Source organism: Acomys russatus, chromosome 30 (assembly GCF_903995435.1).
Source record: "Acomys russatus chromosome 30, mAcoRus1.1, whole genome shotgun sequence".
Lineage (NCBI taxonomy): Eukaryota > Metazoa > Chordata > Mammalia > Rodentia > Muridae > Acomys > Acomys russatus.
In genome coordinates, this window is record NC_067166.1 from 34676750 (window position 1) to 34691133 (window position 14384).

Here is a 14384-nt window from a genome sequence, read left to right on the forward strand (position 1 = left end):
AGATTGTACACCCTTTCCTTTCCTTTCTCTTCTTCCCTCCTCTGCCTCTCCCTCCTCTTCTCCATTTCCTCCCTTTCCCTCTCCCTCCCATCCCCCTTCCTCCACTTCCTCCTCCTCCCCATTCCCCTCTCCCCCTCTCTCTCCCCATAGGAAGATGAGACAGGGATTGTCTCTATTCTTTGGTTCTCCATCTCTCTGGCTGTTTAAGACCCTTGACTCGTAAAAGTGTTACATCCACCCTCTTGAAAGACCTGCGGCTTCCCGGGTTTGCGCAGTGTCTGTCTCAATATCGTAGATACTGATAGCTCATGCTTGATTTTGTTCCATGTAGAACAATATAAATAAGTAAAAAAAAAAAAAAAAAAAAAAAAAAAAACGATTAAATATTGCTCTTTAGTTTCTTTGCTAACTGTCTAACTCCAGCATATGATTATTTTATCTGAGGTCATTTCAGTTCAACCACTCAGAGATGAATGATGTTAAAACAACTCATAACCAAATTAAAATATCCAAGCTTATCAGTGTGGCTTTCACATTGCAAAAACAAGCAAACATTCATTGTGCATTTAGCTTTTTTCTAATAGGAACAAAAACAAAACAAGCGTATAAAAACTAATACTAGGCCAAGAAAGATTACTGGTGTGAACCAACCAATAGTTATCAGTATGCTGGGAACCAAGCACAAGACCCTGTGTATACAGGCAAAAGCCTGTATTGAATTTGTGCTCCAGGAAAAATGTATTTTGGGGCAACCTTTGCTTTAAAGACTTTTTAATTTTTATTTTTTAAATAGTTTAATTAATATATTCAGTTTACAACTCAATGGCTATCCCTTCACTTGCATCCTCCCATTCCTCTCTCCCTCCCGCTTTCACCCTATTCCCCTCCCCTAGGTCTATGACCGAGGGGGACCTCCTCCCCCACTATATGGTCATAGGCTATCAAGTCTCATCTTTGTAGCCTGCTTATTCTTTCTCTGAGTACCACTAGGCCTCCCCACCAAGGGAAGGTGGTCAAATATGGGGCACCAGAGATCATGTCCTAGTCAGTCCCCACTCTCCACACAACTGTGGGGAATGTTCTGTCCATTGGCTAGATCTGAGTAGGGGTTCGATGTTTACTACTTGTATTGTCCTTGGTTGGTGCAGTACTTTGAGCAGACCCACCCCCTGGGCCCAGATACATCCGTCATGATGTTCTTCTTGTAGGTTTCTAGGACCCTCTGGATTCTTCTATCTCCCCATTCTCCTACATTTCTCTCACCTAGAGTCCCAGGAGGATGTCCTAACATCTATCTCAGTCTCCTGATAAGTAAAGACTTTCATGGGACATACCTTTTGGACTAGTGTCCAATTATAAGTGAGTATATACCATGTGAGTCTTTCTGCTTCTGGGTTAACTCATTCCCTATGATCATTTCTAGTTCCATCCATTTGTCCACAAATTACGGGATGTCCTTGTTTTTAATAGCTGAGTAATATTCCATAGTGTATATGTACCACAGTTTCTTTATCCATTCTTCAACTGAGGGACATTTAGGCTGTTTCCATGTTCTGGCTATTATGAATAAGGCTGCTATGAACATGGTTGAGCATATGTCCTTGTTGTGTGGTGGAGCATTTTGTGGGTATATTCCAAGGAGTGGAATAGCTGGGTCTAGAGGAAGCCCTATTCCCAGTTTTCTGAGAAAGTGCCAGATAGATTCCCAAAGTGGTTGTACAAGTTTGCATTCCCACCAGCAATGAAGGAGTGTTGTCTTTCTCCACATCCTTGTCAGCATGTGGTGTCACTTGAGTTTTTGATCTTAGCCGTTCTGATGGGTGTAAGATGGAATCTCAGAGTCGTTTTGATATGCATTTCTCTGATGACTAAAGACCTTGAGCATTTCTTTCAGTGTTTCTCAGCCATCCAATATTCCTCTGTTGAGAATTCTCCATTTAGTTCTGAGCCCCATTTCTTAATTGGGTTATTTGGTTTGGTGGTGTTTAATTTCTTGAGTTCTTTATATTTGGATATTAGGCCTTTGTCAGATGTAGGGTGGGTGAAGATCTTTTCCCAGTCTGCAGGCTGTCGCTTTGTTCTGTTGGCAGTGTAAAGACTTTAAGGAAAATCTGTTGGTAAACTAGTAACTTGTTCTCCCTTAATGAGGTGTATACAGGAGACTACACAGCGTATACCTGTGAACATTAGTAGCAAGTAACAACTGAGTTATCCTCAACCTTTCAGTCACTCCTGATACACTGTAATCTTTCTCACCAACTCTATTTTTCAGTAAGAGAATGTAGGAGATACATCAGTTTGGAAGTTAAGCTCATCTTTACAGGGTTTTGTTTCTTAGGGCTTCTTGTAGTTTGCAAGACATCTGCCCAGCCCTTCTGGCTTCTGGAGTCTCTGATGAGAAGTCAGGTATAATTCTGTTAAGTCTGCCTTTATATGTTACTTGGCCCTTTTCCCCTTGTAGTTTTTAATATATTCTTTCTTTGTTCTGTAGAGTTAGTGTTTTGATTATTACGTGGCAGGAGGATTTTTCTTTTCTGGCCCAGTCCAATTGATGTTCTGTGTGCTTCTTGTACATTTGTAGGCGTCTCTTTCTTTAGAGGAGGGAGAATGGGGGAAGAGGGAGGGAGAGTGGGACCGGTAGGAGAGGAGGGCGGGGCTATAGTTGGGATATAAAGTGGATAAGTAAATTAATTAATAAAGTAAGGTAGATTAAAGACATGGAAAAACATGGATTTGTAAAAATTGTTTTTCTGAGTGCATTTAAAAATAGTTTGCTTTCAGCTCACATATTTCACAGTGCTTCCTGAGGGTGTGGCAGAATTCACATGTTGGCTTATGGTCATCTCTTGAAGAAGTTGTAGACGCCTATTCTGGCTGGATTTTTCTTATTTAGGACTCCAGCAAATTAGTCCAGCATTAAAAAAAAAAAAGAGTCATATTTTACAATTTGCCACATGGACGCCTATTTAGAATGAGGTAGCCCATTTGAGATAAGTAATAAATTAACTAGTTATTAAATGCATGCATGTCACAGAATGGTCGTATATTAACAGCTGTCACCCGGAATGTCCATTCAGAGTCATCACAAGTATCTTTGTTCAGAGTAGTAGGGAATGGCTTCCGCTTAGACAAATGCTGAGATTTGATGGTAGTTATAATGAAATAAAGTGGACTTCAGTAGGAACAACGTCAACCTCCGGCAAATACAAAAATCAAATCTCTTGTGCCTCTTAATTATTTTTGAAGGGAATTTTTTCCCCCGAGACAAAGTCTGTCTGTGTAGCCTGGGTGGCCTAGACTCTCTTCTTAGACCAGGCTGGCCTCGAACTCACAGCGATCTGCCTGCCTCTGCCTTCCGAGTGCTGGGAGGCATAGGGACCAACCGAAGATCAGAATAAAAATGTAATATATAATAAGGTCTTAGAGCCCTCTCATAAAAAAATCTGCTGACTTCAGCTGGCAAACCCAACTCTTCCTCCAACAACATCGTGTGCTCCGATGCAGGGGGTAACTCTGGGTGTGTTCCCCCAGATTTTGCAGGCAGTATACCAAGAACACAACTGCTCAACTATGCAAAGCACTAACAGCTCATACAGAAACATAATGATCTTTAAGTTTGAGAAATAAAGTAGTAGAATGCTTTTTCCCCCTGAATTTTTGTGGTGAATTCCTTGGATAGCAGCTTGCCATCTCAGGGCCACTATTACTTTGTTGGTGACAACAGCACATTGGAAGAAATAAAAATTAACACTGGTCTATTAAACTGGTCTGTTCCTGTTTTGTGGAAGGCATTTCTGGTCTAGTTTACTGTTGGGTCACAGAAAATCTCAAGTCTCGACTTGGTTTCTAAATAGGAGGGGTTTTTCCCCCCCTTTCTGACTTCTCTCATAAAATTAGCTCCTCACAGCACTTCATAGTGACCTTATCTGATTTCATTTCTGCTGTAACATTATCATCAGTGCAGTATATGTTTATTTGTATGCAGTGATAACGCCATATTACCTTTGAAGTGTGTGTGTCAGAGTCTAGCCACAGTCCAAGAGGAAGGTGGAGGGCAGTGAGCGAGTTTCCTTCTGTGCATCCTGAGTTCTTCCACACTCAGTTTTGATCTCTGGTTTTGTATCTTGTCTTTTCATCATTGGGCTAAAGGGTCCTGGAAGAAAGCGTTGACTCAGCGGCCGCTTCCTTCCTATGATAGCTGTGGCCATTAAATTGTCTGGGCTCTTTCAAAATGTTGTCTAATAGCTCTCCAGTGTTTCTCCATGATTACCTTTCTTCACACAGACTCCATTGGAGGAGGTTACAAAGTGATGTGCCTGTCTCTCCAGGCCCTCTTTCTAAAATTAGTAAACTATATAGTCCCTGTATCGTTTGACAAGTCTGGCATGAATTTTAATTCCGTGTGTTTATTAGTTTTGGCCTCTGCCACCAATCTCAGTATGCACATACACAAATCTTTAGCCTTGAAAGTTTTATGGTCCCAGAGGAACAAAGATTAATCATAATCATATTATCTTCCTGAAAATCTTAAGACCTGCTTCCCTTTTAAAGTGCACACCACAGATGATTCCTGAACCAACAGGAAACAAAACAGATTTTTTTTTTTTTTTTTTTTTTTTTTTTGACTGGTAAGCTTTCTTTGTCATTGTCTGGGAAAGGGAGTGCAGCACTCCCAAGACTACCAAATCCATTTTCATATCATGCTGTTAAAGGAAAAGATGTTCTTCTCAATTTAATTTAATTTTATTTAATTTTATTTTATTTGAGACAGGGTTTCTCTGGGTAGCCTTGGCTGTCCTGAACTCCTTTTGTAGACCAGGCTGGCCTCTAACTCACAGCGATCCGCCTGCCTCTGCCTCCCGAGTGCTGGGATTACAGTTGTGCACCACCGTGCGTGCCTGTCTTCTATTTCACTATTTACTTAAACATTTTGATTTCACCATCCACTTTCTCTGAACACAGCTGCCCTCTCATTCCTCTGTTGTTCTCATGGTGTCTCGGGAAGCTTTGGTACCATACTTAACAAATTGCACACAAATGCTAAGCCGTTCCAGGCCACGAAGCATATTTTTATCTAATAGCAATTAGCACACTTACATATGTTGTTTACTAAATGCATAAATGAATAAATAGCAACTTCATGTCAGAACTGCATGTTACACAAGTAGGAGACTAAGAACATTGCCCATTACATTTCACGGGAGCCACAATTCTCTCACATTGATAAGAGTTGTATGTCACGACAGGGGAGGGGGCTGCACAGGTGAGCAAACCGACATGAACTTGGAGTACATTTTTGGCACCCTACTTCCGGTTCCATCTTAGTTTATTTTTCTTTGCTTCGCTTCTCTCATTTTTTAATTTACTTTTTAGGTTGTGTATAAATATCTTGAGGATCCTTAGTAGTTTATATAAATCATATAATATAAGTAATAAAGAAACTTAAAAGGAGATTCGATACCTCTTTGCTGAAGAGGAAAGCGAGGGAGGAAACTACCACAAAGATTTAGCTGTTGTTGCCCGGATATTGACACAACTTGAAAGGAAATAGTCTTTGTCAGGTTGAGCTACTAAGGCAAGATGGAGACTGGGTTGCTTGAGCAGCAAACATTTATTTCTCTTGCTTTTAGAGGCTAGGAATTCTAAGGTGGAACCATCGGCAGACCGGTTGTCTGCAAGGGTGCATTTCTAAATCAGTGGTTCTCAAACCTTCTAATGCTGTGACCCTTCAGTACAGTTCCTCATGTTCTGGTGAACACCGCCCCCCCCCAAAGCCATAAAGTTACTTTTGTTGCTACTACTGTAATTTTGCTACTGTTAAAAATCATAATGTAAATACCTGTGTTTTCCTATGGTCTTAGAGGACAACTATGAAAGGGTATTTGGACCTGCCAACGAGGTCGCGCCCCACAGGTTGAGAACCCCCACTCTGGACAGTACTCTTTTTACTATAACATGCCCCAAAGAGAAAAGCAACTCTCTGGGTTGTTCCCCTGGGACTAATAAATAATTCATTCACAAGCATTGTGCCCTAGTAACTTCTAAAGGTCTTGCCGTCAAGTACCTTTGCTTTGTTGGCAGGCCCCTGAGATTCTGCCTGTGTCCCTACACTGTAACTGAGCAATCACCATGAACACACCTGACCAACTAAGTAACCAGTGTCCAAGTACCGAACATCAATCAGAGAAAAATTAAAAGAGGCCACGAATTTGAAACGAAGTTAGGAGGAATTTATCAGAAAGTTTGGAAGGAGGACTGGGAAGGGAGAATGATGTAATTGTGTTATAATCTCAAAAACAAACAAAATTTAAAAAGCTGAGCACCTTCTCACCTTTCTGTGACTTTTAGTCTAGGCAGCTTTGGGGGACATTGGTAGAATAAGCAGAGATTTAAATGCACATTCAATTTTTTTATTTTTATTTTCAAATGACACGTGGGCCTCACATTTAAGGCATTGCTAAGGAGCTTCTACGACCTATGTAGCCCCAGGTGCTAGGTGCCAGGCCACAGGTACTGATCACAGGGAGACCTAGGAAACTTAAAGGTCAAAACCACAGTATTAACCAAACATTTGAGTTCCATGGGCAGCGGAAGGTGAGCACAGCTCTCATGGTTTTTGGGTGTGAGTGGACACAACAGTGCTCCAGCGAGGTACTCAAACCCCACATGAAAGCAAATGCCTGCCTTGTCTTTCCCACATGTGAGTTCTGTGATAAGCACCTTTGCACACGTTCATTTGTGTTAATTCAGTAATCCTTCATGAAACACACCACAGAAGCTAAAGCTTCAGCTGACACTGTAGTGCTTTGAAAATTGTGCATAATTTCTTTCGAGCTTATTCCTCAGTCCTCCCAGATCTGCACGTTCCCTTCCCATCCAACTTTGTCTCCCTTTTGAATTTTGCCTCCATCAAGGCCAAATTGTGCTCTTGAGATAAGTCCTGCATGTGTGGCCCCTCCACTGGGGTGTGCTTGACTTATCAAATGCTTCATGCCCGTTTTCATGCTCCACGCTCGCCTCTGGTCTGGCCTGGGCATGCCCAGGTCTAGTTGACATGATCCCTCATGTGAGTTCGTAGGAACAGCTGCTCTTCCTGTAGTCATCCCTGCCTCTGGCTCTCACGTTCTTTCTACCCTCCCTGACTGATTCATAGAGTCCTCCCAACAGATCTATGAAAAAAAAATTTACATTCTCGAGAGGTAGGTCAGAGTCTGCAAGCGATAGCCTCCCCGTTCAGGTCTGATCACACAGGTGCTGAGCAGTGGGCAGGGCCTAGAGGCAGGCCTGTCTGCACCACGGTTCATATCTGTAAGACTCGGCTTCCTTTCTAGCTGTCATTTTGTGAAACCGTGCTGTTTTTCTGTCTGGCTTGGGTGCATGTAAAAGCAGTTAGATCAGCCTCTGTTGAGGGGTCAGGCATTGGAGTCTTCAGTCAGGGATTGCATCCAGAGAGCAGGCCCCTCGCCGGGCACATCCAGGCAGTGAGTCTGGAAGGGCCGACCACCTTGACACTGGCGAGGATTTCATAATTTTAAAAGTGCACGGAATCCTCCCAAATGGCATAGGTGTAAGATAAGGGAGCTGGCCTCAAGTGAGAACTCCAGCGGATACTATTTAATTAGTATTAGATCGTGATACATATTTTAAAGGGAAGAAATTGGGAATGTTCATGAAGAAACATCCTTCAGTTTTAACGTCGATTTTTAACTACTTGTGTTTCCATCATGTATTACTGAGGACACTTAGAAAGAAATCAGTGCTACGCTGGTGTTCTCATTTCCTTCCACTGCCCCACAGTCCTGTTGTTGAAACTACAGGACTTGAAATAACTCGAGAATATCCTGTTGACAAAAACAAATTCCTTATGATAAAATATTGTTTGGCCAAGGCCAATGGGGGGAGGGGCAGAGCATTGCTAAAAGGGACTTTTTTATAAGAGGCAGAATGTCTGTTTGGCGTCACTGTTCCTTCCGTGTTCCTTCATCATATCTCTAACCAAATAAAACGCATGGCTTTACGTGAGTTTTCTGTTTTATGAAATATGTCATGTGTCAGTAAGGACGGGTTCGTAGGAGGAGCACGCATGGTCTAAGTGAGGTCCTTAGGACTTAGGGTCAACCTCGGAAGCGCGCCATGGTGAGGGGTTTGTTATGACTGGCTCACTGCGTCTGCTAGCCCCTGGGAATTCACAAAGCAAATGAAAGCATGCAGAACGCCTTCTCTTTTAAAGGGTTTTAGATCATCAGTAGAATGCGACCCCTTTTAGTTGCTTTTACCATGGAGTCTGACATGTTCTTCAGAGCCCCGTTACAACACTGAAAGTTAGAAACCAAGTACTGGAGTCAGGCGTGGTGGCGCACGCCTTTAATCCCAGCACTCTGGAGGCAGAGGCAGGTGGATCTCTGTGAGTTTGAGGCCAGCCTGGTCTACAGAGTGAGTTCCAGGACAGCCAGGGCTGTTACCCAAAGAAAGCCTGTCTTCAAAAGCAAAAAAAGAAAGAAAGAAAAACCAGGTACTGGGCAGTCTTCAGTGAACTTTGCTTTGCATGTTTGTTTTTTAATTTATAATTTAATTACACTATTTCTTCCTTACCTTTCCCTCTTCTACACCTTCCTGCCAACCTCCATGTTCCCTTTAAATTCACGGGTTCTTTCTTCATTAATTGTTATCGCATGCACATATGTATTTGTATATACCTACATATTCCTAAATACATCCTGTTCAGTCAGTGTAGTGTTACTTGTATGTACGTATTCAGGGCTGACTCTCTGGCACGTGTGCTCCTCTCTGGGACAGGCCACCTCTGCCATTCCCAGGTTTACCACATTGGGTGTGATTCCTTATGCAAGGCTGAGGCCTCATGAGGATTGCTCCTCAGTGTAATGCTTGTCTAGCTAGTGTTCAGGTGGTGATGCTTGACAGGTGTAGCTTCTGATGTTACTAGGAGAGGCAAATGCCTAGTCAAGTCCCTGATCTTTCTCCCCCATCTTCCAGAATATTTCTTGAGCCTTAGGTGTGGGCATGTTTTGTAGATGTGTCCATGTGGGGCTCGCCCCTCTCCATTTTAATGGCTGTGGTTTTCTGTAGTGTTCTCCATCAGTTGCAAAGAGAAGTTTTCCTGATGCTGGGCGAGAACTATAATTCTCTGTGGGTGCGTTTGTTGCTCATGAAACAAAATTAAATGGAGTTCTAAGAGCCTGTGATTCGCATTTCTGAAGGAAGGAAATGCTCTTTTATTTTAGTGTGGAGCTCAAGGGGATGGGAGCTTCCAGTGCTGGCTCTCAGACAGTCAGGGCTGAGAAACCGCCCTTCTGGAGACAAGCTCCTCCCCCAAGCACCTTTTTGTCCTCATTGGCCTAGAGAGTTGCATGGGAAGGGGAGGACGTCATGGTAGCCAAGCTGCTCAATTCACTAGGAAAGCAAGTGGAGGGAGAGCTGAGCCCACAGCTGCTCACTGCCCAGGGCCAGGTAGCGTCGTCAGCATGTTGAGGTGATCATGGTGTGTTGGACTTGCCTTCTTCAGTGCTCCGTAACTGCCCTCTCTCTCTCTCTGAAATGGAAGCAAGTTTCAAAGCACCGCTGTAGAAACCCATGAGCCATACCATAAGGAGAGCCGCTGAGGGAAACCTTGCCCCCTTTCCCTGCTGCAGAGGTGCTCTGGGCACAGGCAGAGGCTCCCGTGCGCCTGAGCGACTTCCCAGCTCTGCTCCCAGGAAGTCTTTCTTGATCGGTCGAAAGACTATTTTTCCAGCAAATTAAAAGATTTCCACGTTCCCACCAATACACAAGCCAACGTGACAGATACTCACGTCCCCTCGATACTATTTAATGCCTTTTCTTTTCAATGATGCTTAATTCTAGTCCATATAAGAACACTTTGCCAGAAGGTGGTGGCTCACTCCTTTAATCCCAGCACTCAGGAGGCAGAGGCAGGTGGATCTCTGTGAGTTGAGGCCAGCCTGGTCTATGGTGTGAGTCCAGGACAGCCAAGGCTACACAGAGAAGCCCTATCTCACACACACACACAAAAGTGTGTGTGTGTGTGTGTGTGTGTGTGTGTGTGATCTTACTAAGAGGTGGTAATAAAGACATGTTTATATTTTGTGGCGGACCTGTGGTATGGGTACAAGCCCGTCTCTGAACTGACTCATTTGGCTCTCACTATGCCTATCAGGTAGACGATTCTGTTCTCTTAATTTTGTATTTGGGGAAACTGAGGTATGAAAAAGCTAAGTATCATCCCAAATGAGAAGTCCAGGATTATTCCAAACACTCTGGCCCCAAAGCCTTCCCTTTGAACATTACTCTCTTACAAGGAGAGATACCTCATTCTGCTAGTGGGCTAGTTTCCTTGGTGTTGCTGTAACCAGACACCTACGGAAACCCTTTTTTCTGAAGAAAAGGATTGTTTGGACCCATAGCTGATCTCCGAGAGTGCCAGCCCACTATTGCTAATAAGGTGACGTAGAATAGCTTGGTGTTGGGCTGGAGAGATGGTTCAGTGGTTAAGAGCCTGCTCTTCCAGAGGTCCTGAGTTCAATTCCCAGCAACCACATGGTGCCTCAAAACCCATCTATAATGTGATCTGATGCCCTCTTCTGCAGATAAAGCACTCATATACAATAAATAAATCTTAAAAAAAAAGGATAGCTTGGTGCATGGTGTCAGGCAGTATCTAATGGCAGAACACCATGGTTGCCACTCAGAAACCCAGCTAAGAATACTGGCCAGACCCAGAAGCACCTGTAACCATTAACGCTGGCCCTGATTTTCACCAAGTCCCCAGGCAGCTCTACCAGCTGGTGTTCAAGTGGTCAGACATACCAGCAGGTGGGGGGCACTTTAGGCTCAAACTAACAGGCAGCAAATGCTTCTGCCCACTGCAAGCTGCACCCTCAACAGCCGGATCACTTCCTTTCTCTATTTAAAGAGAAAGGAGATCACTTGGTACCTGTCTTTCTCCATCGTGTCTGATTTGAGCCGTGCACCTTGGGGCTGCAGCGTTACTTCTGTGTCTGTGCGGTGCAGTCTCTTGGGTATCCAGGCTTCAGGAAACACATGTGTTACTCCTTCCTCAGCACTAGGAGTTTCCCAAAAGGGGGATCAAACTTCAGCCTCAACCGCCCTTGTCTTTAGTTTCACTTTTGCTTTCTGAAGTTACTACACAGCATCTACCCAGATGTCCCCTACCATATTTTAGCCCGTTTGAAATTTATAAGATACTCTTTAAATATTGGGACAGTATCATAGTGTATCATAGTACTCTTTTCTGGTAGAATATATTTTTATTTCTGATCCCAGATCAAAAGATCCCCTTGATGGTTCTGGGGAAACTGTAGGTCCACACACTGAAGAATGACTCCAACGCTTGATCTAATAAGAGTAAGGAAACCCAATTCAAACTGAAGCCTTGACAACCAAGGCTCCAATCACAGACGGCCTGTGGGAGTTTTCAAACCACACACAAGGAGCAGCAATGTGCCGGGTAATGGGCATGGAAATTATTCTCACTTGTTCTTTGTACAATACATATATATGTTGAAATCCATATGATTATTGTGTCACTAAAACCAGACAACTTTTTAAAATTCATAATATCAGTTTTGAAGTAAATTACAACAGAGCTGACTGTTAGAACTGAGACTTAACTATCTCATTTTCAACTTGAGATCGTGACCGTAAAATGGGTGAATAAGTGTTCAGTCCTGTAGAGAGTGCAGAAGGAGTAAGCCAGAGGGATTCGGGGGTCTAATTTCCCAGACACTGTAATATACTTACTATTCTATAAAATCTACTAATTGATTAAGACCTGAATTATCCTTCTATAAAAAAGAATTTCTCCTCTTTGAGACATTAACAACCTTTACTCCGAGGAATTTTTGCTCCTCAAACATGCATCATTGATTAGCCCACAGTGACACTCTTGGAAGCACAGGCTTATTTACACTTCTGTTTCCGGTCTTCCGTGGGCTCGAAATAGTGCACATGGAGGCCTTATAAGAGTATTTGATAAAAAAAAATCACTTCAAAGCCTACAAACTTTTTGTCATAAAAAGGAAGCGCCATTTTTGCTAACATGTCACACCCTTAATGAGTTCATTGAAATCCCAGATTTTATGTCAGAGAACAAAAAGAGGACCTGCATAAAATGAATTTACAAATTTTTAAACTGAAAAAAGTATTGCATTCAAAACCTACTATACTCTGCCCATGTAATGTGTATTTAACCTCACACAAAGCTCTGTGGGTGTGTCAAGTAGAGAGACTTGTTAGCCAGAGACTTCCTGTGAAGACACAGGGTGGGATGGATGGATAGATAGATGATAGATAGATTCATAGATAGATAGATAGATAGATAGATAGATAGATAGTAGATAGATAGATAGATAGATAAACAGACAGAGTGAGTGAGTGAGTGAGTGAGTTAGGTAGATAATTTTAACATTAATGTCGTATTTTCACAGTCACCTCTGTAAATCTTCACAAAGTTAGAAAGACCTATCATTTTACCATAATCAGGCAGAAGAAAGCACCACAATTATTCGGGAGCTTGGGAAGAAGAGCTAACAGCAGGGCACCTTTGAATGCTCTAGGACAATGACATTTTTTCCAGTGCCAAATGGTTTGGTTTTATGAGAGAACATAGTGCATAAGTACATGCAAAAAATAATAAGAAGTCAGCTTGACCTCCTTCCTGATGTAGTTCTCAAGGGGCCTGATTCACTGGAAACTACCTGGAGCGAAGCTGGCAAGCTCTGTCCTGTTGATGTGCACAATGCCGTCCCATTCAGGGAACAGTTTGCTCAGAGTTGAGTGCCTGGAGAAACGCCGTATAAGAGCATCGTGGTTTTCAGACTGTTTTTTTTCCCAGCTACTTTACTTCTAACCTGTTAATGCTTCAAGGCTATCATCCGTCTGTGTAACCATTTGTACATATATATCTTGCTTTTTAAAATTGAGACTGACATGCTCAGTGCTATTACATACATCCCTCTTTCTTTCCCTGATCTTTCCAGATCTGCAAACATGAGTCCATGTGACACATACAAACGTGAGCTTGAGTCTTGCTGTCTGGTCCTCTGGATGCTTTCTGGCATGGTTGTCAGTGTGGCTAACAATGCTCACCAGAGGACAAAGGCAGGCAAGGTGCATCGTCCGGAGCAGTGCTTCTCAGCCTTCTTAATGCTGTGACCCTTTAAGGCAATTCCTCAGGTGTGGTGATCCCAACCCTGAAGTAGCCTCTGTTTCTACTTCATAACTGGGATTTTTGCTACTGTTATAAATTGTGATGTGGATATCTTCTGCTTTTTCTGATGGTCTTGGGAGGGTTGTTTGACATACGCATTCGACCCACAGGTTGAGAACAGCTGAAACAAAAGCCATGCCTTTTGTGTTGTTCTATTTCATTTGCCTATTTATATTTGACGTTGTTTTCAGTGAGACTTTCTCTGCAGTCTGAGCTGCCTCAGGCTCACGGGCCTCCTTCCTGAGACTCCCGAGTGCTGGAATTCAAGGCACACACACACATCCGCTGTCCTTCTAGCCAGAGCAATGTCTTTTAAAGAAATGTTATATGTAAGCATGGTATGGGAGGCTCCTGCCTAAATCCTTGTATGGAAGTTGAGGCAGGAGGGTTGCTGTGAGCTCAAGGGAGGCCAGAGCTACAGAGTGAGACCCACTCTCAAAAAAACACAACAGCAGCCAAGTTCCGTTTTCTCCCCCTTTCTTTATTGCTTACCCACTTGGTATGTGTTAAGTATGGTCCTTGTGTTACTTATAAAATCCCACCAAAGTGAGTGAAAATGTGGAAGGAGGAGAGGCTAGAGTCTAGAAACCGAGGCATCCCTACGGATACTCTTAAAAAGGGGGGGAGGGAAGAATCTAACAGCCTGGAGTTAGCCCCTCGGATCAAGGCGGAGTTCTGTCTCTCAGCTCCATTTCTCACTTCTGGGTTCTTACAAATATCTATACTCCCCCTCACGCCCATGCTCCCCCCCCCCAACTTTCTCACACACAGAGAACCGCCTTCAGAAGCTGTGGGAGAGATGAGTGTTGCTTTCTCGTGCGCGCTCCAGGCCTCGGCACCCCTGCCCATCCTTTGCTCCACTCAAAATCTTTCATGCGCTCCTGGCTTGACATGAGCTCTGCTCTTTCTGCAGCCAGAATGCTCAGCCTGCATTTCCCCGGCCTGCTCAGCCTCTGCTTCTCCCCTTCCTGCTGGTTTTCTTCTGCGTTCTTCAGGCTGATGGAAGCACCACAGCTCCGAGATCCCTGGCTTTAAGGCCCTTGGCTGCTCTGCCCAAAAAGAGATAATGACTAATTTGTTGATGACATTTAACTACTTTGTGTCTCAGGAGTGCCTAACGAAATACATTCTCAAGCTT

The 14384-nt window shown here is 43.4% G+C and overlaps 1 protein-coding gene across 1 annotated transcript in view; it reads left to right on the forward strand.

Annotated features, from left to right (window-relative positions):
• Positions 1 to 14384, forward strand: part of Adgrv1 (adhesion G protein-coupled receptor V1) — a 469943-nt gene that overhangs the window by 371034 nt on the left and 84525 nt on the right. The window lies entirely within an intron of this gene.